Here is a 24665-nt window from a genome sequence, read left to right on the forward strand (position 1 = left end):
AATCTCAGGACTGCATTGGCCGGGAATCGAACCCGGGCCTCCCGCGTGGCAGGCAAGAATTCTACCACTGAACCACCAATGCTCCACAGATACTAAGTTTTACACTTACTCGTGTACTTTAGTGTATGAAACAAAGCAGGAGTGTCAGGATGCCTTGCCTTGCCATCACCTCCAAACATGCTCAACCAAGCCTGGCTAGCTCAGTCGGTAAAGCTTGAGACTCTTAATCTCAGTGTCGTGGGTTAGAGCCCCACGTTGGGCGGATGTTTTTTCCTTTCCTGTACCATTGTATGTGGAACACTGTATACTTGCACCACCACAGCGCAAATGGCTGTCCTCACTTTCACAAAATACACTGCCATATCAGCAAAAACTCAGGACTGCATTGGCCGGAAATCAAACCCGGGCCTCCCGCGTGGCAGGCGAGAATTCTACCACTGTACCACCAATGCTCCACAGATACTTAATTTTACACTTACTCGTGTACTTTAGTGTATGAAACAAAGCAGGAGTGTCAGGATGCCTTGCCTTGCCATCACCTCCATACATTCTCAACCAAGCCTGGCTAGCTCAGTCGCTAGAGCATGAGACTCTTGATCTCAGGGTCGTGGGTTAGAGCCCCACGTTGGGCGGATGTTTTTTCCTTTCCTGTACCATTGTATGTGGAACATTGTATACTTGCACCACCACAGCGCAAATGGCTGTCCTCACTTTCACAAAATACACTGCCATATCAGCAAAAACTCAGGACTGCATTGGCCGGAAATCGAACTCGGGCCTCCCGCGTGGCAGGCGAGAATTCTACCACTGAACCACCAATGCTCCACAGATACTTAATTTTACACTTACTCGTGTACTTTAGTGTATGAAACAAAGCAGGAGTGTCAGGATGCCTTGCCTTGCCATCACCTCCATATATTCTCAATCAAGCATGGCTAGCTCAGTCGGTAGTGCATGAGACTCTTAATCTCAGGGTCGTGGGTTCGAGCCCCACGTTGGGCGGATGTTTTTTCTTTTCCTGTACCATTGTATGTGGAACACTGTCAACTTGCAAAACCACAGCGCAAATGGCTGTCCTCACTTTCACAAAATACACTGCCATATCAGCAAAAACTCAGGACTGCATTGGCCGGGAATCGATTCCGGGCCTCACGCGTGGCATGCGAGAATTCTACCACTGAACCACCAATGCTCCACAGATGCCTAATTTTACACTTACTCATGTACTTTAGTGTATAAAACAAAGGAGGAGTGTCAGGATGCCTTGCCTTGCCATCACCTCCAAGCCTACGTAACCAAGCCCGACTAGCACAGTCGCTAGAGCATAAGACTATTCTTAGGGTCATGTATTTGAGCTCCATGTTGGGCAGTTGTTTTTTTCTCTTCCTGTACCATTGTATGTGGAACAGTGTATACTTGCATCACCACAGCGCAAATGGCTGTCATCACTTTCACAAAATGCACTGCCCTATCAGCAAAAACTCAGGAATGTATTGACCGGGAATTGAACCCGGCCTCCCACGTGGCCGGCTAGATTTCTACCACTGAACCACCAATGATCCACAGATGCTTAATTTTAGACTTACTCATGTACTTTAGTGTACAAAACAAAGCAGGAAAGTCAGGATGCCTTGCCTTGCCATCACCACAACTCCTCGGTTACCAAGCATTGCTAACTCAGTCGGTAAAGCATGAGACTCTTAATCTCAGGGTCGTGTGTTCGAGCCCCACATTGGGCGGATGTTTTTTTTCTTTTCCTGTACCATTGTATGTGGAACACTGTCAACTTGCACCACCACAGCGCAAATGGCTGTCCTCACTTTCACAAAATGCACTACCATATCAGCAAAAATTCAGGACTGCATTGGCCGGGAATCGAACCCGGGCCTCCCGCGTGGCAGGCGAGAATTCTACCACTGAACCACCAATGCTCTACATATACTTCATTTTACACTTACTTGTGTACTTTAGTGTATAAAACAAAGCAGGAGTGTCAGGATGCCTTGCCTTGCCATCACCTCCATACATTCTCAACCAAGCCTGGCTAGCTCAGTCGGTAGAGCATGAGACTCTTAATCTCAGGGTCGTGGGTTCGAGCCCCACGTTGGGCGGATGTTTTTTCTTTTCCTGTACCATTGTATGTGGAACACTGTATACTTGCACCACCACAGCGCAAATGGCTGTCCTCACTTTCACAAAATACACTGCCATATCAGCAAAAACTCAGGACTGCATTGGCTGGGAATCGATTCCGGGCCTCACGCGTGGCAGGCGAGAATTCTACCACTGAACCACCAATGCTCCACAGATGCCTAATTTTACACTTACTCATGTACTTTAGTGTATAAAACAAAGCAGGAGTGTCAGGATGCCTTGCCTTGCCATCACCTCCAAGCCTACATAACCAAGCCCGACTAGCACAGTCGCTAGAGCATAAGACTATTAATCTTAGGGTCATGTATTTGAGCTCCATGTTGGGCAGTTGTTTTTTTCTCTTCCTGTACCATTGTATGTGGAACAGTGTATACTTGCATCACCACAGCGCAAATGGCTGTCCTCACTTTCACAAAATGCACTGCCCTATCAGCAAAAACTTAGGAATGTATTGACCGGGAATTGAACCCGGCCTCCCACGTGGCCGGCTAGATTTCTACCACTGAACCACCGATGATCCACAGATGCTTAATTTTAGACTTACTCATGTACTTATAGTATACAAAACAAAGCAGGAGAGTCAGGATGCCTTGCCTTGCCATCACCACAACTTCTTGGTTACCAAGCATTGCTAACTCAGTCGGTAAAGCATGAGACTCTTAATCTCAGGGTCGTGGGTTCGAGCCCCACATTGGGAGGATGTTTTTTTTCTTTTCCTGTACCATTGTATGTGGAACACTGTCAACTTGCACCACCACAGCGCAAATGGCTGTCCTCACTTTCACAAAATGCACTGCCATATCAGCAAAAGCTCAGGACTGCATTGGCTGGGAATCGAACCCGGGCCTCCCGCGTGGCAGGCGAGAATTCTACAACTGAACCACCAATGCTCCACAGATACTTAATTTTACACTTACTCGTGTACTTTAGTGAATGAAACAAAGCAGGTGTGTAAGGATGCCTTGCCTTGCCATCACCTCCATGCATTCTCACCCAAGCCTGGCTAGCTCAATCGGTAGAGCATGAGACTCTTAATCTCAGGGTCGTGGGTTAGAGCCCCACGTTGGGTGGATGTTTTTTCTTTTCCTGTACCATTGTATGTGGAACACTGTATACTTGCACCACCACAGCGCAAATGGCTGTCCTCACTTTCACAAAATGCACTGCCCTATCAGCAAAAACTCAGGAATGTATTGACCGGGAATTGAACCCGGCCTCCCACGTGGCCGGCTAGATTTCTACCACTGAACCACCAATGATCCACAGATGCTTAATTTTAGACTTACTCATGTACTTTAGTGTACAAAACAAAGCAGGAGAGTCAGGATGCCTTGCCTTGCCATCACCACAACTCCTCGGTTACCAAGCCTGGCTAGCTCAGTCGGTAGAGCATGAGACTCTTAATCTCAGGGTCGTGGGTTCGAGCCCCACGTTGGGCGGATGTTTTTTCTTTTCCTGTACCATTGTATGTGGAACACTGTATACTTGCACCACCACAGCGCAAATGGCTGTCCTCACTTTCACAAAATACACTGCCATATCAGCAAAAACTCAGGACTGCATTGGCCGGGAATCGATTCCGGGCCTCACGCGTGGCAGGCGAGAATTCTACCACTGAAACCACCAATGCTCCACAGATGCCTTATTTTACACTTACTCATGTACTTTAGTGTATAAAACAAAGCAGGAGTGTCAGGATGCCTTGCCAACACCTCCAAGCCTACGTAATCAAGCCCGACTAGCACAGTCACTAGAGCATAAGACTATTAATCTTAGGGTCATGTATTTGAGCTCCATGTTGGGCAGTTGTTTTTTTCTCTTCCTGTACCATTGTATGTGGAACAGTGTATACTTGCATCACCACAGCGCAAATGGCTGTCCTCACTTTCACAAAATGCACTGCCCTATCAGCAAAAACTCAGGAATGTATTGACCGGGAATTGAACCCGGCCTCCAACGTGGCCGGCTAGATTTCTACCACTGAACCACCAATGATCCACAGATGCATAATTTTAGACTTACTCATGTACTTTAGTGTACAAAACAAAGCAGGAGAGTCAGGATGCCTTGCCTTGCCATCACCACAACTCCTCGGTTACCAAGCATTGCTAACTCAGTCGGTAAAGCATGAGACTCTTAATCTCAGGGTCGTGGGTTCGAGCCCCACATTGGGCGGATGTTTTTTTTCTTTTCCTGTACCATTGTATGTGGAACACTGTCAACTTGCACCACCACAGCGCAAATGGCTGTCCTCACTTTCACAAAATGCACTGCCCTATCAGCAAAAACTCAGGAATGTATTGACCGGGAATTGAACCCGGCCTCCCACGTGGCCGGCTAGATTTCTATCACTGAACCACCAATGATCCACAGATGCTTAATTTTAGACTTACTCATGTACTTTAGTGTACAAAACAAAGCAGGAGAGTCAGGATGCCTTGCCTTGCCATCACCACAACTCCTCGGTTACCAAGCATTGCTAACTCAGTCAGTAAAGTATGAGACTCTTAATCTCAGGGTCGTGGGTTCGAGCCCCACATTGGGCAGATGTTTTTTTTCTTTTCCTGTACCATTGTATGTGGAACACTGTCAACTTGCACCACCACAGCGCAAACGCCTGTCCTCACTTTCACAAAATGCACTGCCATATCAGCAAAAACTCAGGACTGCATTGGCCGGGAATCGATTCCGGGCCTCATGCGTGGCAGGCGAGAATTCTACCACTGAACCACCAATGATCCACAGATGCTTAATTTTAGACTTACTCATGTACTTTAGTGTACAAAACAAAGCAGGAGAGTCAGGATGCCTTGCTTTGCCATCACCACAACTCCTCGGTTACCAAGCATTGCTAACTCAGTCAGTAAAGTATGAGACTCTTAATCTCAGGGTCGTGGGTTCGAGCCCCACATTGGGCAGATGTTTTTTTTCTTTTCCTGTACCATTGTATGTGGAACACTGTCAACTTGCACCACCACAGCGCAAATGGCTGTCCTCACTTTCACAAAATGCACTGCCATATCAGCAAAAGCTCAGGACTGCATTGGCCGGGAATCGATTCCGGGCCTCATGCGTGGCAGGCGAGAATTCTACCACTGAACCACCAATGCTCCACAGATGCCTAATTTTACACTTACTCATGTACTTTAGTGTATAAAACAAAGCAGGAGTGTCAGGATGCCTTGCCTTGCCATCACCTCCAAGCCTACGTAACCAAGCCCAACTAGCACAGTCGCTAGAGCATAAGACTATTAATCTTAGGGTCATGTATTTGAGCTCCATGTTGGGCAGTTGTTTTTTTATCTTCCTGTACCATTGTATGTGGAACAGTGTACACTTGCATCACCACAGCGCAAATGGCTGTCCTCACTTTCACAAAATGCACGGCTGATCCACAAATGCTTAATTTTAGACTTACTCATGTACTTTAGTGTACAAAACAAAGCAGGAGAGTCAGGATGCCTTGCCTTGCCATCACCACAACTTCTCGGTTACCAAGCATTGCTAACTCAGTCGGTAAAGCATGAGACTCTTAATCTCAGGGTCGTGGGTTCGAGCCCCACATTGGGCAGATGTTTTTTTTCTTTTCCTGTACCATTGTATGTGGAACACTGTCAACTTGCACCACCACAGCGCAAATGCCTGTCCTCACTTTCACAAAATGCACTGCCATATCAGCAAAAACTCAGGACTGCATTGGCCGGGAATCGATTCCGGGCCTCATGCGTGGCAGGCGAGAATTCTACCACTGAACCACCAATGCTCCACAGATGCCTAATTTTACACTTACTCATGTACTTTAGTGTATAAAACAAAGCAGGAGTGTCAGGATGCCTTGCCTTGCCATCACCTCCAAGCCTACGTAACCAAGCCCAACTAGCACAGTCGCTAGAGCATAAGACTATTAATCTTAGGGTCATGTATTTGAGCTCCATGTTGGGCAGTTGTTTTTTTCTCTTCCTGTACCATTGTATGTGGAACAGTGTATACTTGCATCACCACAGCGCAAATGGCTGTCCTCACTTTCACAAAATGCACTGCCCTATCAGCAAAAACTCAGGAATGTATTGACCGGGAATTGAACCCGGCCTCCCACGTGGCCGGCTAGATTTCTACCACTGAACCACCAATTATCCACAGATGCTTAATTTTAGACTTACTCATGTACTTTAGGGTAAAAAACAAAGCAGGAGAGTCAGGATGCCTTGCCTTGCCATCACCACAACTGCTCGGTTACCAAGCATTGCTAACTCAGTCGGTAAAGCATGAGACTCTTAATCTCAGGGTCGTGGGTTCCAGCCCCACATTGGGCGGATGTTTTTTTTCTTTTCCTGTACCATTGTATGTGGAACACTGTCAACTTGCACCACCACAGCGCAAATGGCTGTCCTCACTTTCACAAAATGCACTGCCATATCAGCAAAAACTCAGGACTGCATTGGCCGGGAATCAAACCCAGGACTCCCGCGTGGCAGGCGAGAATTCTACCACTGAACCACCAATGCTCCACAGATACTTAATTTTACACTTACTCGTGTACTTTAGTGTATGAAACAAAGCAGGAGTGTCAGGATGCCTTGCCTTGCCATCACCTCCAAACATGATCAACCAAGCCTGGCTAGCTCAGTCGGTAAAGCTTGAGACTCTTAATCTCAGTGTCGTGGGTTAGAGCCCCACGTTGGGCGGATGTTTTTTCCTTTCCTGTACCATTGTATGTGGAACACTGTATACTTGCACCACCACAGCGCAAATGGCTGTCCTCACTTTCACAAAATACACTGCCATATCAGCAAAAACTCAGGACTGCATTGGCCGGAAATCAAACCCGGGCCTCCCGCGTGGCAGGCGAGAATTCTACCACTGTACCACCAATGCTCCACAGATACTTAATTTTACACTTACTCGTGTACTTTAGTGTATGAAACAAAGCAGGAGTGTCAGGATGCCTTGCCTTGCCATCACCTCCATACATTCTCAACCAAGCCTGGCTAGCTCAGTCGCTAGAGCATGAGACTCTTGATCTCAGGGTCGTGGGTTAGAGCCCCACGTTGGGCGGATGTTTTTTCCTTTCCTGTACCATTGTATGTGGAACATTGTATACTTGCACCACCACAGCGCAAATGGCTGTCCTCACTTTCACAAAATACACTGCCATATCAGCAAAAACTCAGGACTGCATTGGCCGGAAATCGAACTCGGGCCTCCCGCGTGGCAAGCGAGAATTCTACCACTGAACCACCAATGCTCCACAGATACTTAATTTTACACTTACTCGTGTACTTTAGTGTATGAAACAAAGCAGGAGTGTCAGGATGCCTTGCCTTGCCATCACCTCCATACATTCTCAATCAAGCCTGGCTAGCTCAGTCGGTAGTGCATGAGACTCTTAATCTCAGGGTCGTGGGTTCGAGCCCCACGTTGGGCGGATGTTTTTTCTTTTCCTGTACCATTGTATGTGGAACACTGTCAACTTGCAAAACCACAGCGCAAATGGCTGTCCTCACTTTCACAAAATACACTGCCATATCAGCAAAAACTCAGGACTGCATTGGCCGGGAATCGATTCCGGGCCTCACGCGTGGCATGCGAGAATTCTACCACTGAACCACCAATGCTCCACAGATGCCTAATTTTACACTTACTCATGTACTTTAGTGTATAAAACAAAGCAGGAGTGTCAGGATGCCTTGCCTTGCCATCACCTCCAAGCCTACGTAACCAAGCCCGACTAGCACAGTCGCTAGAGCATAAGACTATTCTTAGGGTCATGTATTTGAGCTCCATGTTGGGCAGTTGTTTTTTTCTCTTCCTGTACCATTGTATGTGGAACAGTGTATACTTGCATCACCACAGCGCAAATGGCTGTCCTCACTTTCACAAAATGCACTGCCCTATCAGCAAAAACTCAGGAATGTATTGACCGGGAATTGAACCCGGCCTCCCACGTGGCCGGCTAGATTTCTACCACTGAACCACCAATGATCCACAGATGCTTAATTTTAGACTTACTCATGTACTTTAGTGTACAAAACAAAGCAGGAAAGTCAGGATGCCTTGCCTTGCCATCACCACAACTCCTCGGTTACCAAGCATTGCTAACTCAGTCGGTAAAGCATGAGACTCTTAATCTCAGGGTCGTGTGTTCGAGCCCCACATTGGGCGGATGTTTTTTTTCTTTTCCTGTACCATTGTATGTGGAACACTGTCAACTTGCACCACCACAGCGCAAATGGCTGTCCTCACTTTCACAAAATGCACTGCCATATCAGCAAAAATTCAGGACTGCATTGGCCGGGAATCGAACCCGGGCCTCCCGCGTGGCAGGCGAGAATTCTACCACTGAACCACCAATGCTCTACATATACTTAATTTTACACTTACTTGTGTACTTTAGTGTATAAAACAAAGCAGGAGTGTCAGGATGCCTTGCCTTGCCATCACCTCCATACATTCTCAACCAAGCCTGGCTAGCTCAGTCGGTAGAGCATGAGACTCTTAATCTCAGGGTCGTGGGTTCGAGCCCCACGTTGGGCAGATGTTTTTTCTTTTCCTGTACCATTGTATGTGGAACACTGTATACTTGCACCACCACAGCGCAAATGGCTGTCCTCACTTTCACAAAATACACTGCCATATCAGCAAAAACTCAGGACTGCATTGGCCGGGAATCGATTCCGGGCCTCACGCGTGGCAGGCGAGAATTCTACCACTGAACCACCAATGCTCCACAGATGCCTAATTTTACACTTACTCATGTACTTTAGTGTATAAAACAAAGCAGGAGTGTCAGGATGCCTTGCCTTGCCATCACCTCCAAGCCTACATAACCAAGCCCGACTAGCACAGTCGCTAGAGCATAAGACTATTAATCTTAGGGTCATGTATTTGAGCTCCATGTTGGGCAGTTGTTTTTTTCTCTTCCTGTACCATTGTATGTGGAACAGTGTATACTTGCATCACCACAGCTCAAATGGCTGTCCTCACTTTCACAAAATGCACTGCCCTATCAGCAAAAACTTAGGAATGTATTGACCGGGAATTGAACCCGGCCTCCCACGTGGCCGGCTAGATTTCTACCACTGAACCACCGATGATCCACAGATGCTTAATTTTAGACTTACTCATGTACTTATAGTATACAAAACAAAGCAGGAGAGTCAGGATGCCTTGCCTTGCCATCACCACAACTTCTTGGTTACCAAGCATTGCTAACTCAGTCGGTAAAGCATGAGACTCTTAATCTCAGGGTCGTGGGTTCGAGCCCCACATTGGGCGGATGTTTTTTTTCTTTTCCTGTACCATTGTATGTGGAACACTGTCAACTTGCACCACCACAGCGCAAATGGCTGTCCTCACTTTCACAAAATGCACTGCCATATCAGCAAAAGCTCAGGACTGCATTGGCCGGGAATCGAACCCGGGCCTCCCGCGTGGCAGGCGAGAATTCTACAACTGAACCACCAATGCTCCACAGATACTTAATTTTACACTTACTCGTGTACTTTAGTGAATGAAACAAAGCAGGTGTGTAAGGATGCCTTGCCTTGCCATCACCTCCATGCATTCTCACCCAAGCCTGGCTAGCTCAATCGGTAGAGCATGAGACTCTTAATCTCAGGGTCGTGGGTTAGAGCCCCACGTTGGGTGGATGTTTTTTCTTTTCCTGTACCATTGTATGTGGAACACTGTATACTTGCACCACCACAGCGCAAATGGCTGTCCTCACTTTCACAAAATACACTGCCATATCAGCAAAAACTCAGGACTGCATTGGCCGGGAATCGATTCCTGGCCTCACGCGTGGCAGGCGAGAATTCTACCACTGAACCACCAGTGCTCCACAGATGCCTAATTTTACACTTACTCGTGTACTTTAGTGTATAAAACAAAGCAGGAGTGTCAGGATGCCTTGCCTTGCCATCACCTCCAAGCCTACGTAACCAAGCCCGACTAGCACAGTCGCTAGAGCATAAGACTATTAATCTTAGGGTCATGTATTTGAGCTCCATGTTGGGCAGTTGTTTTTTTCTCTTCCTGTACCATTGTATGTGGAACAGTGTATTCTTGCATCACCACAGCGCAAATGGCTGTCCTCACTTTCACAAAATGCACTGCCCTATCAGCAAAAACTCAGGAATGTATTGACCGGGAATTGAACCCGGCCTCCCACGTGGCCGGCTAGATTTCTACCACTGAACCACCAATGATCCACAGATGCTTAATTTTAGACTTACTCATGTACTTTAGTGTACAAAACAAAGCAGGAGAGTCAGGATGCCTTGCCTTGCCATCACCACAACTCCTCGGTTACCAAGCCTGGCTAGCTCAGTCGGTAGAGCATGAGACTCTTAATCTCAGGGTCGTGGGTTCGAGCCCCACGTTGGGCGGATGTTTTTTCTTTTCCTGTACCATTGTATGTGGAACACTGTATACTTGCACCACCACAGCGCAAATGGCTGTCCTCACTTTCACAAAATACACTGCCATATCAGCAAAAACTCAGGACTGCATTGGCCGGGAATCGATTCCGGGCCTCACGCGTGGCAGGCGAGAATTCTACCACTGAAACCACCAATGCTCCACAGATGCCTAATTTTACACTTACTAATGTACTTTAGTGTATAAAACAAAGCAGGAGTGTCAGGATGCCTTGCCTTGCCATGCCATCACCTCCATACATTCTCAACCAAGCCTGGCTAGCTCAGTCGGTATGGCATGAGACTCTTAATCTCAGGGTCGTGGGTTCGAGCCCCACATTGGGTGGATGTTTTTTTTCTTTTCCTGTACCATTGTATGTGGAACACTGTCAACTTGCCCCACCACAGCGCAAATGGCTGTCCTCACTTTCACAAAATGCACTGCCATATCAGCAAAAACTCAGGACTGCATTGGCCGGGAATCAAACCCAGGACTCCCGCGTGGCAGGCGAGAATTCTACCACTGAACCACCAATGCTCCACAGATTCTTAATTTTACACTTACTCGTGTACTTTAGTATATGAAACAAAGCAGGAGTGTCAGGATGCCTTGCCTTGCCATCACCTCCATACATTCTCAACCAAGCCTGGCTAGCTCAGTCGGTAGAGCATGAGACTCTTAATCTCAGGGTCGAGGGTTCGAGCCCCCCGTTGGGTGGATGTTTTTTCTTTTCCTGTACCATTGTATGTGGAACACTGTATACTTGCACCACCACAGCGCAAATGGCTGTCCTCACTTTCACAAAATGCACTGCCCTATCAGCAAAAACTCAGGAATGTATTGACCGGGAATTGAACCCGTCCTCCCACGTGGCCGGCTAGATTTCTACCACTGAACCACCTATGATCCACAGATGCTTAATTTTACACTTACTCATGTACTTTAGTGTACAAAACAAAGCAGGAGAGTCAGGATGCCTTGCCTTGCCATCACCACAACTCCTCGGTTACCAAGCATTGCTAACTCAGTCGGTAAAGCATGAGACTCTTAATCTCAGGGTCGTGGGTTCGAGCCCCACATTGGGCGGATGTTTTTTTTCTTTTCCTGTACTATTGTATGTGGAACACTGTCAACTTGCACCACCACAGCGCAAATGGCTGTCCTCACTTTCACAAAATGCACTGCCATATCAGCAAAAATTCATGACTGCATTGGCCGGAAATCAAACCCGGGCCTCCCGCGTGGCAGGCGAGAATTCTACCACTGAACCACCAATGCTCCACAGATACTTAATTTTACACTTACTCGTGTACTTTAGTGTATGAAACAAAGCAGGAGTGTAAGGATGCCTTGCCTTGCCATCACCTCCATACATTCTCAACCAAACCTGGCTAGCTCAGTCGGTAGAACATGAGACTCTTAATCTCAGGGTCGTGGGTTCGAGCCCCACATTGGGCGGATGTTTTTTTTCTTTTCCTGTACCATTGTATGTGGAACACTGTCAACTTGCCCCACCACAGCGCAAATGGCTGTCCTCACTTTCACAAAATACACTGCCATATCAGCAAAAACTCAGGACTGCATTGGCCGGGAATCAATTCCGGGCCTCCCGCGTGGCAGGCGAGAATTCTACCACTGAAACCACCAATGCTCCACAGATGCCTAATTTTACACTTACTAATGTACTTTAGTGTATAAAACAAAGCCGGAGTGTCAGGATGCCTTGCCTTGCCATCACCTCCATACATTCTCAACCAAGTCTGGCTAGCTCAGTCGGTAGAGCATGAGACTCTTAATCTCAGGGTCGTGGGTTCGAGCCCCACGTTGGGGGGATGTTTTTTCTTTTCCTGTACCATTGTATGTGGAACACTGTCAACTTGCACCACCACAGCGCAAATGGCTGTCCTCACTTTCACAAAATGCACTGCCATATCAGCAAAAATCAAGGACTGCATTGGCCAGAAATCGAACCCAGGCCTCCCGCGTGGCAGGCGAGAATTCTACCACTGAACCACCAATGCTCCACAGATACTTCACTTTACACTTACTCGTGTACTTTAGTGTATGAAATAAAGCAGGAGTGTCAGGATGCCTTGCCTTGCCTTTCCATCCCCTCCATACATTCTCAACCAAGCCTGGATAGCTCAGTCGGTAGAGCATGAGACTCTTAATCTCAGGGTCGTGGGTTCGAGCCCCACATTGGGCGGATGTTTTTTTTCTTTTCCTGTACCATTGTATGTGGAACACTGTCAACTTGCCCCACCACAGCGCAAATGGCTGTCCTCACTTTCACAAAAAGCACTGCCATATCAGCAAAAACTCAGGACTGCATTGGCCAGGAATCAAACCCAGGACTCCCGCGTGGCAGGAGAGAATTCTACCACTGAACCACCAATGCTCCACAGATTCTTAATTTAACACTTACTCGTGTACTGTAGTATATGAAACAAAGCAGGAGTGTCAGGATGCCTTGCCTTGCCATCACCTCCATACATTCTCAACTAAGCCTGGCTAGCTCAGTCGGTAGAGCATGAGACTCTTAATCTCAGGGTCGTGGGTTCGAACCCCACATTGGGCGGATGTTTTTTTTCTTTTCCTGTACCATTGTATGTGGAACACTGTCAACTTGCACCACCACAGCGCAAATGGCTGTCCTCACTTTCACAAAATGCACTGCCATATCAGCAAAAATTCAGGACTGCATTGGCCAGAAATCGAACCCGGGCCTCCTGCGTGGCAGGCGAGAATTCTACCACTGAACCACCAATGCTCCACAGATACTTCACTTTACACTTACTCGTGTACTTTAGTGTATGAAATAAAGCAGGAGTGTCAGGATGCCTTGCCTTGCCTTGCCATCACCTCCATACATTCTCAACCAAGCCTGGATAGCTCAGTCGGTAGAGCATGAGACTCTTAATCTCAGTGTCGTGGGCTCGAGCCCCACATTGGGCGGATGTTTTTTTTCTTTTCCTGTACCATTGTATGTGGAACACTGTCAACTTGCCCCACCACAGCGCAAATGACTGTCCTCACTTTCACAAAAAGCACTGCCATATCAGCAAAAACTCAGGACTGCATTGGCCGGGAATCAAACCCAGGACTCCCGCGTGGCAGGAGAGAATTCTACCACTGAACCACCAATGCTCCACAGATTCTTAATTTAACACTTACTCGTGTACTGTAGTATATGAAACAAAGCAGGAGTGTCAGGATGCCTTGCTTTGCCATCACCTCCATACATTCTCAACTAAGCCTGGCTAGCTCAGTCGGTAGAGCATGAGACTCTTAATCTCAGGGTCGTGGGTTCGAGCCCCACATTGGGCGGATGTTTTTTTTCTTTTCCTGTACCATTGTATGTGGAACACTGTCAACTTGCCCCACCACAGCGCAAATGGCTGTCCTCACTTTCATAAAATGCACTGCCATATCAGCAAGAACTCAGGACTGCATTGGCCGGGAATCGAACCCGGCCTCCCACATGGCCGGCTAGATTTCTACCACTGAACCACCAATGATCCACAGATGCTTAATTTTAGACTTACTCATGTATTTTAGTGTACAAAACAAAGCAGGAGAGTCAGGATGCCTTGCCTTGCCATCATCACAACTCCTCGGTTACCAAGCATTGCTAACTCAGTCGGTAAAGCATGAGACTCTTAATCTCAGGGTCGTGGGTTCGAGCCCCACATTGGGCGGATGTTTTTTTTTCTTTTCCTGTACCATTGTATGTGGAACACTGTCAACTTGCACCACCACAGCGCAAATGGCTGTTCTCACTTTCACAAAATGCACTGCCTTATCAGCAAAAACTCAGGACTGCATTGGCCGGGAATCGATTCCGGGCCTCACGCGTGGCAGGCGAGAATTCTACCACTGAACCACCAATGCTCCACAGATGCCTAATTTTACACTTACTCATGTACTTTAGTGTATAAAACAAAGCAGGAGTGTCAGGATGCCTTGCCTTGCCATCACCTCCAAGCCTACGTAACCAAGCCCGACTAGCACAGTCGCAAGAGCAAAAGACTATTAATCTTAGGGTCATGTATTTGAGCTCCATGTTGGGCAGTTGTTTTTTTCTCTTCCTGTACCATTGTATGTGGAACAGTGTATACTTGCATCACCACAGCGCAAATGGCTGTCCTCACTTTCACAAAATGCACTGCCCTATCAGCAGAAACTCAGGAATGTATTGACCGGGAATTGAACCCGGCCTCCCACGTGGCCGGCTAGATTTCTACCACTGAACCACCAATGATCCACAGATGCTTAATTTTAGACTTACTCATGTACTTTAGTGTACAAAACAAAGCAGGAGAGTCAGGATGCCTTGCCTTGCCATCACCACAACTCCTCGGTTACCAAGCATTGCTAACTCAGTCGGTAAAGCATGAGACTCTTAATTTCAGGGTCGTGGGTTCGAGCCCCACATTGGGCGGATGTTTTTTTTCTTTTCCTGTACCATTGTATGTGGAACACTGTCAACTTGCACCACCACAGCGCAAATGGCTGTCCTCACTTTCACAAAATGCACTGCCATATCAGCAAAAATTCAGGACTGCATTGGCCGGAAATCGAACCCGGGCCTCCCGTGTGGCAGGCGAGAATTCTACCACTGAACCACCAATGCTCCACAGATACTTAATTTTACACTTACTCGTATACTTTAGTGTATGAAACAAAGCAGGAGTGTTAGGATGCCTTGCCTTGCCATCACCTCCATACATTCTCAACCAAGCCTGGCTAGCTCAGTCGGTAGAGCATGAGACTCTTAATCTCAGGGTTGTGGGTTCGATCCCAACGTTGGGCGGATGTTTTTTCTTTTCCTGTACCATTGTATGTGGAACACTGTCAACTTGCACCACCACAGCGCAAATGGCTGTCCTCACTTTCACAAAATACACTGCCATATCAGCAAAAACTCAGGACTGCATTGGCCGGGAATCGATTCCGGGCCTCACGCGTGGCAGGCGAGAATTCTACCACTGAACCACCAATGTTCCACAGATGCCTAATTTTACACTTACTCATGTACTTTAGTGTATAAAACAAAGCAGGAGTGTCAGGATGCCTTGCCTTGCCATCACCTCCAAGCCTACGTAACCAAGCCCGACTAGCACAGTCGCTAGAGCATAAGACTATTAATCTTAGGGTCATGTATTTGAGCTCCATGTTGGGCAGTTGTTTTTTTTGTCTTCCTGTACCATTGTATGTGGAACAGTGTATACTTGCATCACCACAGCGCAAATGGCTGTCCTCACTTTCACAAAATGCACTGCCCTATCAGCAAAAACTCAGGAATGTATTGACCGGGAATTGAACCCGGCCTCCCACGTGGCCGGCCAGATTTCTACCACTGAACCACCAAAGATCCACAGATGCTTAATTTTAGACTTACTCATGTACTTTAGTGTACAAAACAAAGCAGGAGAGTCAGGATGCCTTGCCTTGCCATCACCACAACTCCTTGGTTACCAAGCATTGCTAACTCAGTCGGTAAAGCATGAGACTCTTAATCTCAGGGTCGTGGGTTCGAGCCCCACATTGGGCGGATGTTTTTTTTCTTTTCCTGTACCATTGTATGTGGAACACTGTCAACTTGCACCACCACAGCGCAAATGGCTGTCCTCACTTTCACAAAATGCACTGCCATATCAGCAAAAACTCAAGACTGCATTGGGCGGGAATCAAACCCGGGCCTCCCGCGTGGCAGGCGAGAATTCTACCACTGAACCACCAATGCTCCACAGGTACTTAATTTTACACTTACTCGTGTACTTTAGTGTATGAAACAAAGCAGGAGTGTCAGGATGCCTTGCCTTGCCATCACCTCCTTACATTCGCAACCAAGCCTGGCTAGCTCAGTCGGTAGAGCATGAGACTCTTAATCTCAGGGTCGTGGGTTCGAGCCCCACGTTAGGCAGATGTTTTTTTTTTTCCTGTACCATTGTATGTGGAACACTGTATACTTGCACCACCACAGCGCAAATGGCTGTCCTCACTTTCACAAAATACACTGCCATATCAGCAAAAACTCAGGACTGCATTGGCCGGGAATCGATTCCGGGCCTCACGCGTGGCAGGCGAGAATTCTACCACTGAACCACCAATGCTCCACAGGTACTTAATTTTACACTTACTCATGTACTTTAGTGTATGAAACAAAGCAGGAGAGTCAGGATGCCTTGCCTTGCCATCACCACAACTCCTCGGTTACCAAGCATTGCTAACTCAGTCGGTAAAGCATGAGACTCTTAATCTCAGGGTCGTGGGTTCGAGCCCCACATTGGGCGGATGTTTTTTTTCTTTTCCTGTACCATTGTATGTGGAACACTGTCAACTTGCACCACCACAGCGCAAATGGCTGTCCTCACTTTCACAAAATGCACTGCCATATCAGCAAAAATTCAGGACTGCATTGGCCGGAAATCGAACCCGGGCCTCCCGCGTGGCTGGCGAGAATTCTACCACTGAACCACCAATGCTCCACAAATACTTAATTTTACACTTACTCGTGTACTTTAGTGTATGAAACAAAGCAGGAGTGTCAGGATGCCTTGCCTTGCCATCACCTCCATACATTCTCAACCAAGCCTGGCTAGCTCAGTCGGTAGAGCATGAGACTCTTAATCTCAGGGTCGTGGGTTCGATCCCAACGTTGGGCGGATGTTTTTTCTTTTCCTGTACCATTGTATGTGGAACACTGTCAACTTGCACCACCACAGCGCAAATGGCTGTCCTCACTTTCACAAAATACACTGCCATATCAGCAAAAACTCAGGACTGCATTGGCCGGGAATCGATTCCGGGCCTCATGTGTGGCAGGCGAGAATTCTACCACTGAACCACCAATGCTCCACAGATGCCTAATTTTACACTTACTCATGTACTTTAGTGTATAAAACAAAGCAGGAGTGTCAGGATGCCTTGCCTTGCCATCACCTCCAAGCCTACGTAACCAAGCCCGACTAGCACAGTCGCTAGAGCATAAGACTATTAATCTTAGGGTCATGTATTTGAGCTCCATGTTGGGCAGTTGTTTTTTTCTCTTCCTGTACCATTGTATGTGGAACAGTGTATACTTGCATCACCACAGCGCAAATGGCTGTCCTCACTTTCACAAAATGCACTGCCCTATCAGCAAAAACTCAGGAATGTATTGACCGGGAATTGAACCCGGCCTCCCACGTGGCCGGCTAGATTTCTACCACTGAACCACCAAAGATCCACAGATGCTTAATTTTAGACTTACTCATGTACTTTAGTGTACAAAACAAAGCAGGAGAGTCAGGATGCCTTGCCTTGCCATCACCACAACTCCTCGGTTACCAAGCATTGCTAACTCAGTCGGTAAAGCATGAGACTCTTAATCTCAGGGTCGTGGGTTCGAGCCCCACATTGGGCGGATGTTTTTTTTCTTTTCCTGTACCATTGTATGTGGAACACTGTCAACTTGCACCACCACAGCGCAAATGGCTGTCCTCACTTTCACAAAATGCACTGCCATATCAGCAAAAATTCAGGACTGCATTGGCCGGAAATCGAACCAGGGCCTCCCGCGTGGCAGGCGAGAATTCTACCACTGAACCACCAATGCTCCACAGATACTTAATTTTACACTTACTCGTGTACTTTAGTGTATGAAACAAAGCAGGAGTGTCAGGATGCCTTGCCTTGCCATCACCTCCATACATTCTCAACCAAGCCTGGCTAGCTCAGTCGGTAGCGCATGAGACTCTTAATCTCAGGGTTGTGGGTTCGATCCCAACGTTGGGCGGATGTTTTTTCTTTTCCTGTACCATTGTATGTGGAACACTGTCAACTTGCACCACCACAGCGCAAATGGCTGTCCTCACTTTCACAAAATACACTGCCATATCAGCAAAAACTCAGGACTGCATTGGCCGGGAATCGATTCCGGGCCTCACGCGTGGCAGGCGAGAATTCTACCACTGAACCACCAATGCTCCACAGATGCCTAATTTTACACTTACTCATGTACTTTAGTGTATAAAACAAAGCAGGAGTGTCAGGATGCCTTGCCTTGCCATCACCTCCAAGCCTACGTAACCAAGCCCGACTAGCACAGTCGCTAGAGCATAAGACTATTAATCTTAGGGTCATGTATTTGAGCTCCATGTTGGGCAGTTGTTTTTTTTGTCTTCCTGTACCATTGTATGTGGAACAGTGTATACTTGCATCACCACAGCGCAAATGGCTGTCCTCACTTTCACAAAATGCACTGCCCTATCAGCAAAAACTCAGGAATGTATTGACCGGGAATTGAACCCGGCCTCCCACGTGGCCGGCTAGATTTCTACCACTGAACCACCAAAGATCCACAGATGCTAAATTTTAGACTTACTCATGTACTTTAGTGTACAAAACAAAGCAGGAGAGTCAGGATGCCTTGCCTTGCCATCACCACAACTCCTTGGTTACCAAGCATTGCTAACTCAGTCGGTAAAGCATGAGACTCTTAATCTCAGGGTCGTGGGTTCGAGCCCCACATTGGGCGGATGTTTTTTTTCTTTTCCTGTACCATTGTATGTGGAACACTGTCAACTTGCACCACCACAGCGCAAATGGCTGTCCTCACTTTCACAAAATGCACTGCCATATCAGCAAAAACTCAGGACTGCATTGGGCGGGAATCAAACCCGGGCCTCCCGCGTGGCAGGCGAGAATTCTACCACTGAACCACCAATGCTCCACAGGTACTTAATTTTACACTTACTCGTGTACTTTAGTGTATGAAACAAAGCAGGAGTGTCAGGATGCCTTGCCTTGCCATCACCTCCTTACATTCGCAACCAAGCCTGGCTAGCTCAGTCGGTAGAGCATGAGACTCTTAATCTCTGGGTCGTGGGTTCGAGCCCCACAATAGGCGGATGTTTTTTTTTTTCCTGTACCATTGTATGTGGAACACTGTATACTTGCACCACCACAGCGCAAATGGCTGTCCTCACTTTCACAAAATACACTGCCATATCAGCAAAAACTCAGGACTGCATTGGCCGGGAATCGATTCCGGGCCTCACGCGTGGCAGGCGAGAATTCTACCACTGAACCACCAATGCTCCACAGGTACTTAATTTTACACTTACTCGTGTACTTTAGTGTATGAAACAAAGCAGGAGAGTCAGGATGCCTTGCCTTGCCATCACCACAACTCCTCGGTTACCAAGCATTGCTAACTCAGTCGGTAAAGCATGAGACTCTTAATCTCAGGGTCGTGGGTTCGAGCCCCACATTGGGCGTATGTTTTTTTTCTTTTCCTGTACCATTGTATGTGGAACACTGTCAACTTGCACCACCACAGCGCAAATGGCTGTCCTCACTTTCACAAAATGCACTGCCATATCAGCAAAAATTCAGGACTGCATTGGCCGGAAATCGAACCCGGGCCTCCCGCGTGGCTGGCGAGAATTCTACCACTGAACCACCAATGCTCCACAAATACTTAATTTTACACTTACTCGTGTACTTTAGTGTATGAAACAAAGCTGGAGTGTCAGGATGCCTTGCCTTGCCATCACCTCCATACATTCTCAACCAAGCCTGGCTAGCTCAGTCGGTAGAGCATGAGACTCTTAATCTCAGGGTCGTGGGTTCGATCCCAACGTTGGGCGGATGTTTTTTCTTTTCCTGTACCATTGTATGTGGAACACTGTCAACTTGCACCACCACAGCGCAAATGGCTGTCCTCACTTTCACAAAATACACTGCCATATCAGCAAAAACTCAGGACTGCATTGGCCGGGAATCGATTCCGGGCCTCATGTGTGGCAGGCGAGAATTCTACCACTGAACCACCAATGCTCCACAGATGCCTAATTTTACACTTACTCATGTACTTTAGTGTATAAAACAAAGCAGGAGTGTCATGATGCCTTGCCTTGCCATCACCTCCAAGCCTACGTAACCAAGCCCGACTAGCACAGTCGCTAGAGCATAAGACTATTAATCTTAGGGTCATGTATTTGAGCTCCATGTTGGGCAGTTGTTTTTTTCTCTTCCTGTACCATTGTATGTGGAACAGTGTATACTTGCATCACCACAGCGCAAATGGCTGTCCTCACTTTCACAAAATGCACTGCCCTATCAGCAGAAACTCAGGAATGTATTGACCGGGAATTGAACCCGGCCTCCCACGTGGCCGGCTAGATTTCTACCACTGAACCACCAATGATCCACAGATGCTTAATTTTAGACTTACTCATGTACTTTAGTGTACAAAACAAAGCAGGAGAGTCAGGATGCCTTGCCTTGCCATCACCACAACTCCTCGGTTACCAAGCATTGCTAACTCAGTCGGTAAAGCATGAGACTCTTAATTTCAGGGTCGTGGGTTCGAGCCCCACATTGGGCGGATGTTTTTTTTCTTTTCCTGTACCATTGTATGTGGAACACTGTCAACTTGCACCACCACAGCGCAAATGGCTGTCCTCACTTTCACAAAATGCACTGCCATATCAGCAAAAATTCAGGACTGCATTGGCCGGAAATCGAACCCGGGCCTCCCGCGTGGCAGGCGAGAATTCTACCACTGAACCACCAATGCTCCACAGACACTTAATTTTACACTTACTCGTGTACTTTAGTGTATGAAACAAAGCAGGAGTGTCAGGATGCCTTGCCTTGCCATCACCTCCATACATTCTCAACCAAGCCTGGCTAGCTCAGTCGGTAGAGCATGAGACTCTTAATCTCAGGGTTGTGGGTTCGATCCCAACGTTGGGCGGATGTTTTTTCTTTTCCTGTACCATTGTATGTGGAACACTGTCAACTTGCACCACCACAGCGCAAATGGCTGTCCTCACTTTCACAAAATACACTGCCATATCAGCAAAAACTCAGGACTGCATTGGCCGGGAATCGATTCCGGGCCTCACGCGTGGCAGGCGAGAATTCTACCACTGCACCACCAATGCTCCACAGATGCCTAATTTTAAACTTACTCATGTACTTTAGTGTATAAAACAAAGCAGGAGTGTCAGGATGCCTTGCCTTGCCATCACCTCCAAGCCTACGTAACCAAGCCCGACTAGCACAGTCGCTAGAGCATAAGACTATTAATCTTAGGGTCATGTATTTGAGCTCCATGTTGGGCAGTTGTTTTTTTTGTCTTCCTGTACCATTGTATGTGGAACAGTGTATACTTGCATCACCACAGCGCAAATGGCTGTCCTCACTTTCACAAAATGCACTGCCCTATCAGCAAAAACTCAGGAATGTATTGACCGGGAATTGAACCCGGCCTCCCACGTGGCCGGCCAGATTTCTACCACTGAACCACCAAAGATCCACAGATGCTTAATTTTAGACTTACTCATGTACTTTAGTGTACAAAACAAAGCAGGAGAGTCAGGATGCCTTGCCTTGCCATCACCACAACTCCTTGGTTACCAAGCATTGCTAACTCAGTCGGTAAAGCATGAGACTCTTAATCTCAGGGTCGTGGGTTCGAGCCCCACATTGGGCGGATGTTTTTTTTCTTTTCCTGTACCATTGTATGTGGAACACTGTCAACTTGCACCACCACAGCGCAAATGGCTGTCCTCACTTTCACAAAATGCACTGCCATATCAGCAAAAACTCAGGACTGCATTGGGCGGGAATCAAACCCGGGCCTCCCGCGTGGCAGGCGAGAATTCTACCACTGAACCACCAATGCTCCACAGGTACTTAATTTTACACTTACTCGTGTACTTTAGTGTATGAAACAAAGCAGGAGTGTCAGGATGCCTTGCCTTGCCATCACCTCCTTACATTCGCAACCAAGCCTGGCTAGCTCAGTCGGTAGAGCATGAGACTCTTAATCTCAGGGTCGTGGGTTCGAGCCCCACGTTAGGCGGATGTTTTTTTTTTTCCTGTACCATTGTATGTGGAACACTGTATACTTGCACCACCACAGCGCAAATGGCTGTCCTCACTTTCACAAAATACACTGCCATATCAGCAAAAACTCAGGACTGCATTGGCCGGGAATCGATTCCGGGCCTCACGCGTGGCAGGCGAGAATTCTACCACTGAACCACCAATGCTCCACAGGTACTTAATTTTACACTTACTCGTGTACTTTAGTGTATGAAACAAAGCAGGAGAGTCAGGATGCCTTGCCTTGCCATCACCACAACTCCTCGGTTACCAAGCATTGCTAACTCAGTCGGTAAAACATGAGACTCTTAATCTCAGGGTCGTGGGTTCGAGCCCCACATTGGGCGGATGTTTTTTTTCTTTTCCTGTACCATTGTATGTGGAACACTGTCAACTTGCACCACCACAGCGCAAATGGCTGTCCTCACTTTCACAAAATGCACTGCCACATCAGCAAAAATTCAGGACTGCATTGGCCGGAAATCGAACCCGGGCCTCCCGCGTGGCTGGCGAGAATTCTACCACTGAACCACCAATGCTCCACAAATACTTAATTTTACACTTACTCGTGTACTTTAGTGAATGAAACAAAGCAGGAGTGTCAGGATGCCTTGCCTTGCCATCACCTCCATACATTCTCAACCAATCCTGGCTAGCTCAGTCGGTAGAGCATGAGACTCTTAATCTCAGGGTTGTGGGTTCGATCCCAACGTTAGGCGGATGTTTTTTCTTTTCCTGTACCATTGTATGTGGAACACTGTCAACTTGCACCACCACAGCGCAAATGGCTGTCCTCACTTTCACAAAATACACTGCCATATCAGCAAAAACTCAGGACTGCATTGGCCGGGAATCGATTCCGGGCCTCATGTGTGGCAGGCGAGAATTCTACCACTGAACCACCAATGCTCCACAGATGCCTAATTTTACACTTACTCATGTACTTTAGTGTATAAAACAAAGCAGGAGTGTCAGGATGCCTTGCCTTGCCATCACCTCCAAGCCTACGTAACCAAGCCCGACTAGCACAGTCGCTAGAGCATAAGACTATTAATCTTAGGGTCATGTATTTGAGCTCCATGTTGGGCAGTTGTTTTTTTCTCTTCCTGTACCATTGTATGTGGAACAGTGTATACTTGCATCACCACAGCGCAAATGGCTGTCCTCACTTTCACAAAATGCACTGCCCTATCAGCAAAAACTCAGGAATGTATTGACCGGGAATTGAACCCGGCCTCCCACGTGGCCGGCTAGATTTCTACCACTGAACCACCAAAGATCCACAGATGCTTAATTTTAGACTTACTCATGTACTTTAGTGTACAAAACAAAGCAGGAGAGTCAGGATGCCTTGCCTTGCCATCACCACAACTCCTCGGTTACCAAGCATTGCTAACTCAGTCGGTAAAGCATGAGACTCTTAATCTCAGGGTCGTGGGTTCGAGCCCCACATTGGGCGGATGTTTTTTTTCTTTTCCTGTACCATTGTATGTGGAACACTGTCAACTTGCACCACCACAGCGCAAATGGCTGTCCTCACTTTCACAAAATGCACTGCCATATCAGCAAAAACTCAGGACTGCATTGGGCGGGAATCAAACTCGGGCCTCCCGCGTGGCAGGCGAGAATTCTACCACTGAACCACCAATGCTCCACAGGTACTTAATTTTACACTTACTCGTGTACTTTAGTGTATGAAACAAAGCAGGAGTGTCAGGATGCCTTGCCTTGCCATCACCTCCTTACATTCGCAACCAAGCCTGGCTAGCTCAGTCGGTAGAGCATAAGACTCTTAATCTCAGGGTCGTGGGTTCGAGCCCCACGTTAGGCGGATGTTTTTTTTTTTCCTGTACCATTGTATGTGGAACACTGTATACTTGCACCACCACAGCGCAAATGGCTGTCCTCACTTTCACAAAATACACTGCCATATCAGCAAAAACTCAGGACTGCATTGGCCGGGAATCGATTCCGGGCCTCACGCGTGGCAGGCGAGAATTCTACCACTGAACCACCAATGCTCCACAGGTACTTAATTTTACACTTACTCCTGTACTTTAGTGTATGAAACAAAGCAGGAGAGTCAGGATGCCTTGCCTTGCCATCACCACAACTCCTCGGTTACCAAGCATTGCTAACTCAGTCGGTAAAGCATGAGACTCTTAATCTCAGGGTCGTGGGTTCGAGCCCCACATTGGGCGGATGTTTTT

At 47.4% G+C, this 24665-nt stretch overlaps 33 non-coding genes across 33 annotated transcripts; 20 read left to right on the forward strand and 13 right to left on the reverse strand.

The window, feature by feature from the left end:
- Positions 1-11: 11 nt before the first annotated feature.
- Positions 12-82, reverse strand: TRNAG-GCC (transfer RNA glycine (anticodon GCC)). Its single transcript has one exon. It is a non-coding gene; the product is annotated as a tRNA-Gly (tRNA).
- Positions 83-189: 107 nt separating this feature from the next.
- Positions 190-262, forward strand: TRNAK-CUU (transfer RNA lysine (anticodon CUU)). Its single transcript has one exon. It is a non-coding gene; the product is annotated as a tRNA-Lys (tRNA).
- A 489-nt stretch (positions 263-751) lies between these two features.
- On the reverse strand, positions 752-822 carry TRNAG-GCC (transfer RNA glycine (anticodon GCC)). Its single transcript has one exon. It is a non-coding gene; the product is annotated as a tRNA-Gly (tRNA).
- A 1038-nt stretch (positions 823-1860) lies between these two features.
- Positions 1861-1931, reverse strand: TRNAG-GCC (transfer RNA glycine (anticodon GCC)). The gene has a single exon. It is a non-coding gene; the product is annotated as a tRNA-Gly (tRNA).
- A 107-nt stretch (positions 1932-2038) lies between these two features.
- Positions 2039-2111, forward strand: TRNAK-CUU (transfer RNA lysine (anticodon CUU)). The gene has a single exon. It is a non-coding gene; the product is annotated as a tRNA-Lys (tRNA).
- A 1040-nt stretch (positions 2112-3151) lies between these two features.
- On the forward strand, positions 3152-3224 carry TRNAK-CUU (transfer RNA lysine (anticodon CUU)). The gene has a single exon. It is a non-coding gene; the product is annotated as a tRNA-Lys (tRNA).
- Positions 3225-3520: 296 nt separating this feature from the next.
- Positions 3521-3593, forward strand: TRNAK-CUU (transfer RNA lysine (anticodon CUU)). Its single transcript has one exon. It is a non-coding gene; the product is annotated as a tRNA-Lys (tRNA).
- Positions 3594-6588: 2995 nt separating this feature from the next.
- On the reverse strand, positions 6589-6659 carry TRNAG-GCC (transfer RNA glycine (anticodon GCC)). Its single transcript has one exon. It is a non-coding gene; the product is annotated as a tRNA-Gly (tRNA).
- A 107-nt stretch (positions 6660-6766) lies between these two features.
- Positions 6767-6839, forward strand: TRNAK-CUU (transfer RNA lysine (anticodon CUU)). Its single transcript has one exon. It is a non-coding gene; the product is annotated as a tRNA-Lys (tRNA).
- Positions 6840-7506: 667 nt separating this feature from the next.
- Positions 7507-7579, forward strand: TRNAK-CUU (transfer RNA lysine (anticodon CUU)). Its single transcript has one exon. It is a non-coding gene; the product is annotated as a tRNA-Lys (tRNA).
- Positions 7580-8437: 858 nt separating this feature from the next.
- TRNAG-GCC (transfer RNA glycine (anticodon GCC)) lies at positions 8438-8508 on the reverse strand. Its single transcript has one exon. It is a non-coding gene; the product is annotated as a tRNA-Gly (tRNA).
- A 107-nt stretch (positions 8509-8615) lies between these two features.
- TRNAK-CUU (transfer RNA lysine (anticodon CUU)) lies at positions 8616-8688 on the forward strand. The gene has a single exon. It is a non-coding gene; the product is annotated as a tRNA-Lys (tRNA).
- Positions 8689-9550: 862 nt separating this feature from the next.
- On the reverse strand, positions 9551-9621 carry TRNAG-GCC (transfer RNA glycine (anticodon GCC)). Its single transcript has one exon. It is a non-coding gene; the product is annotated as a tRNA-Gly (tRNA).
- Positions 9622-9728: 107 nt separating this feature from the next.
- TRNAK-CUU (transfer RNA lysine (anticodon CUU)) lies at positions 9729-9801 on the forward strand. The gene has a single exon. It is a non-coding gene; the product is annotated as a tRNA-Lys (tRNA).
- A 667-nt stretch (positions 9802-10468) lies between these two features.
- On the forward strand, positions 10469-10541 carry TRNAK-CUU (transfer RNA lysine (anticodon CUU)). The gene has a single exon. It is a non-coding gene; the product is annotated as a tRNA-Lys (tRNA).
- A 497-nt stretch (positions 10542-11038) lies between these two features.
- TRNAG-GCC (transfer RNA glycine (anticodon GCC)) lies at positions 11039-11109 on the reverse strand. The gene has a single exon. It is a non-coding gene; the product is annotated as a tRNA-Gly (tRNA).
- Positions 11110-11216: 107 nt separating this feature from the next.
- Positions 11217-11289, forward strand: TRNAK-CUU (transfer RNA lysine (anticodon CUU)). The gene has a single exon. It is a non-coding gene; the product is annotated as a tRNA-Lys (tRNA).
- Positions 11290-11779: 490 nt separating this feature from the next.
- TRNAG-GCC (transfer RNA glycine (anticodon GCC)) lies at positions 11780-11850 on the reverse strand. Its single transcript has one exon. It is a non-coding gene; the product is annotated as a tRNA-Gly (tRNA).
- Positions 11851-12705: 855 nt separating this feature from the next.
- Positions 12706-12778, forward strand: TRNAK-CUU (transfer RNA lysine (anticodon CUU)). Its single transcript has one exon. It is a non-coding gene; the product is annotated as a tRNA-Lys (tRNA).
- Positions 12779-13077: 299 nt separating this feature from the next.
- On the forward strand, positions 13078-13150 carry TRNAK-CUU (transfer RNA lysine (anticodon CUU)). Its single transcript has one exon. It is a non-coding gene; the product is annotated as a tRNA-Lys (tRNA).
- A 676-nt stretch (positions 13151-13826) lies between these two features.
- On the forward strand, positions 13827-13899 carry TRNAK-CUU (transfer RNA lysine (anticodon CUU)). The gene has a single exon. It is a non-coding gene; the product is annotated as a tRNA-Lys (tRNA).
- Positions 13900-15134: 1235 nt separating this feature from the next.
- On the reverse strand, positions 15135-15205 carry TRNAG-GCC (transfer RNA glycine (anticodon GCC)). The gene has a single exon. It is a non-coding gene; the product is annotated as a tRNA-Gly (tRNA).
- Positions 15206-15312: 107 nt separating this feature from the next.
- Positions 15313-15385, forward strand: TRNAK-CUU (transfer RNA lysine (anticodon CUU)). Its single transcript has one exon. It is a non-coding gene; the product is annotated as a tRNA-Lys (tRNA).
- An 862-nt stretch (positions 15386-16247) lies between these two features.
- Positions 16248-16318, reverse strand: TRNAG-GCC (transfer RNA glycine (anticodon GCC)). The gene has a single exon. It is a non-coding gene; the product is annotated as a tRNA-Gly (tRNA).
- Positions 16319-16425: 107 nt separating this feature from the next.
- TRNAK-CUU (transfer RNA lysine (anticodon CUU)) lies at positions 16426-16498 on the forward strand. The gene has a single exon. It is a non-coding gene; the product is annotated as a tRNA-Lys (tRNA).
- A 669-nt stretch (positions 16499-17167) lies between these two features.
- On the forward strand, positions 17168-17240 carry TRNAK-CUU (transfer RNA lysine (anticodon CUU)). The gene has a single exon. It is a non-coding gene; the product is annotated as a tRNA-Lys (tRNA).
- Positions 17241-19214: 1974 nt separating this feature from the next.
- Positions 19215-19285, reverse strand: TRNAG-GCC (transfer RNA glycine (anticodon GCC)). Its single transcript has one exon. It is a non-coding gene; the product is annotated as a tRNA-Gly (tRNA).
- Positions 19286-20134: 849 nt separating this feature from the next.
- TRNAK-CUU (transfer RNA lysine (anticodon CUU)) lies at positions 20135-20207 on the forward strand. Its single transcript has one exon. It is a non-coding gene; the product is annotated as a tRNA-Lys (tRNA).
- An 861-nt stretch (positions 20208-21068) lies between these two features.
- On the reverse strand, positions 21069-21139 carry TRNAG-GCC (transfer RNA glycine (anticodon GCC)). Its single transcript has one exon. It is a non-coding gene; the product is annotated as a tRNA-Gly (tRNA).
- Positions 21140-21246: 107 nt separating this feature from the next.
- TRNAK-CUU (transfer RNA lysine (anticodon CUU)) lies at positions 21247-21319 on the forward strand. Its single transcript has one exon. It is a non-coding gene; the product is annotated as a tRNA-Lys (tRNA).
- Positions 21320-22181: 862 nt separating this feature from the next.
- Positions 22182-22252, reverse strand: TRNAG-GCC (transfer RNA glycine (anticodon GCC)). The gene has a single exon. It is a non-coding gene; the product is annotated as a tRNA-Gly (tRNA).
- Positions 22253-22359: 107 nt separating this feature from the next.
- TRNAK-CUU (transfer RNA lysine (anticodon CUU)) lies at positions 22360-22432 on the forward strand. The gene has a single exon. It is a non-coding gene; the product is annotated as a tRNA-Lys (tRNA).
- Positions 22433-24213: 1781 nt separating this feature from the next.
- TRNAK-CUU (transfer RNA lysine (anticodon CUU)) lies at positions 24214-24286 on the forward strand. The gene has a single exon. It is a non-coding gene; the product is annotated as a tRNA-Lys (tRNA).
- Positions 24287-24665: the final 379 nt, after the last annotated feature.

Source organism: Pseudophryne corroboree, chromosome 3 (genome assembly GCF_028390025.1).
Source record: "Pseudophryne corroboree isolate aPseCor3 chromosome 3, aPseCor3.hap2, whole genome shotgun sequence".
Lineage (NCBI taxonomy): Eukaryota > Metazoa > Chordata > Amphibia > Anura > Myobatrachidae > Pseudophryne > Pseudophryne corroboree.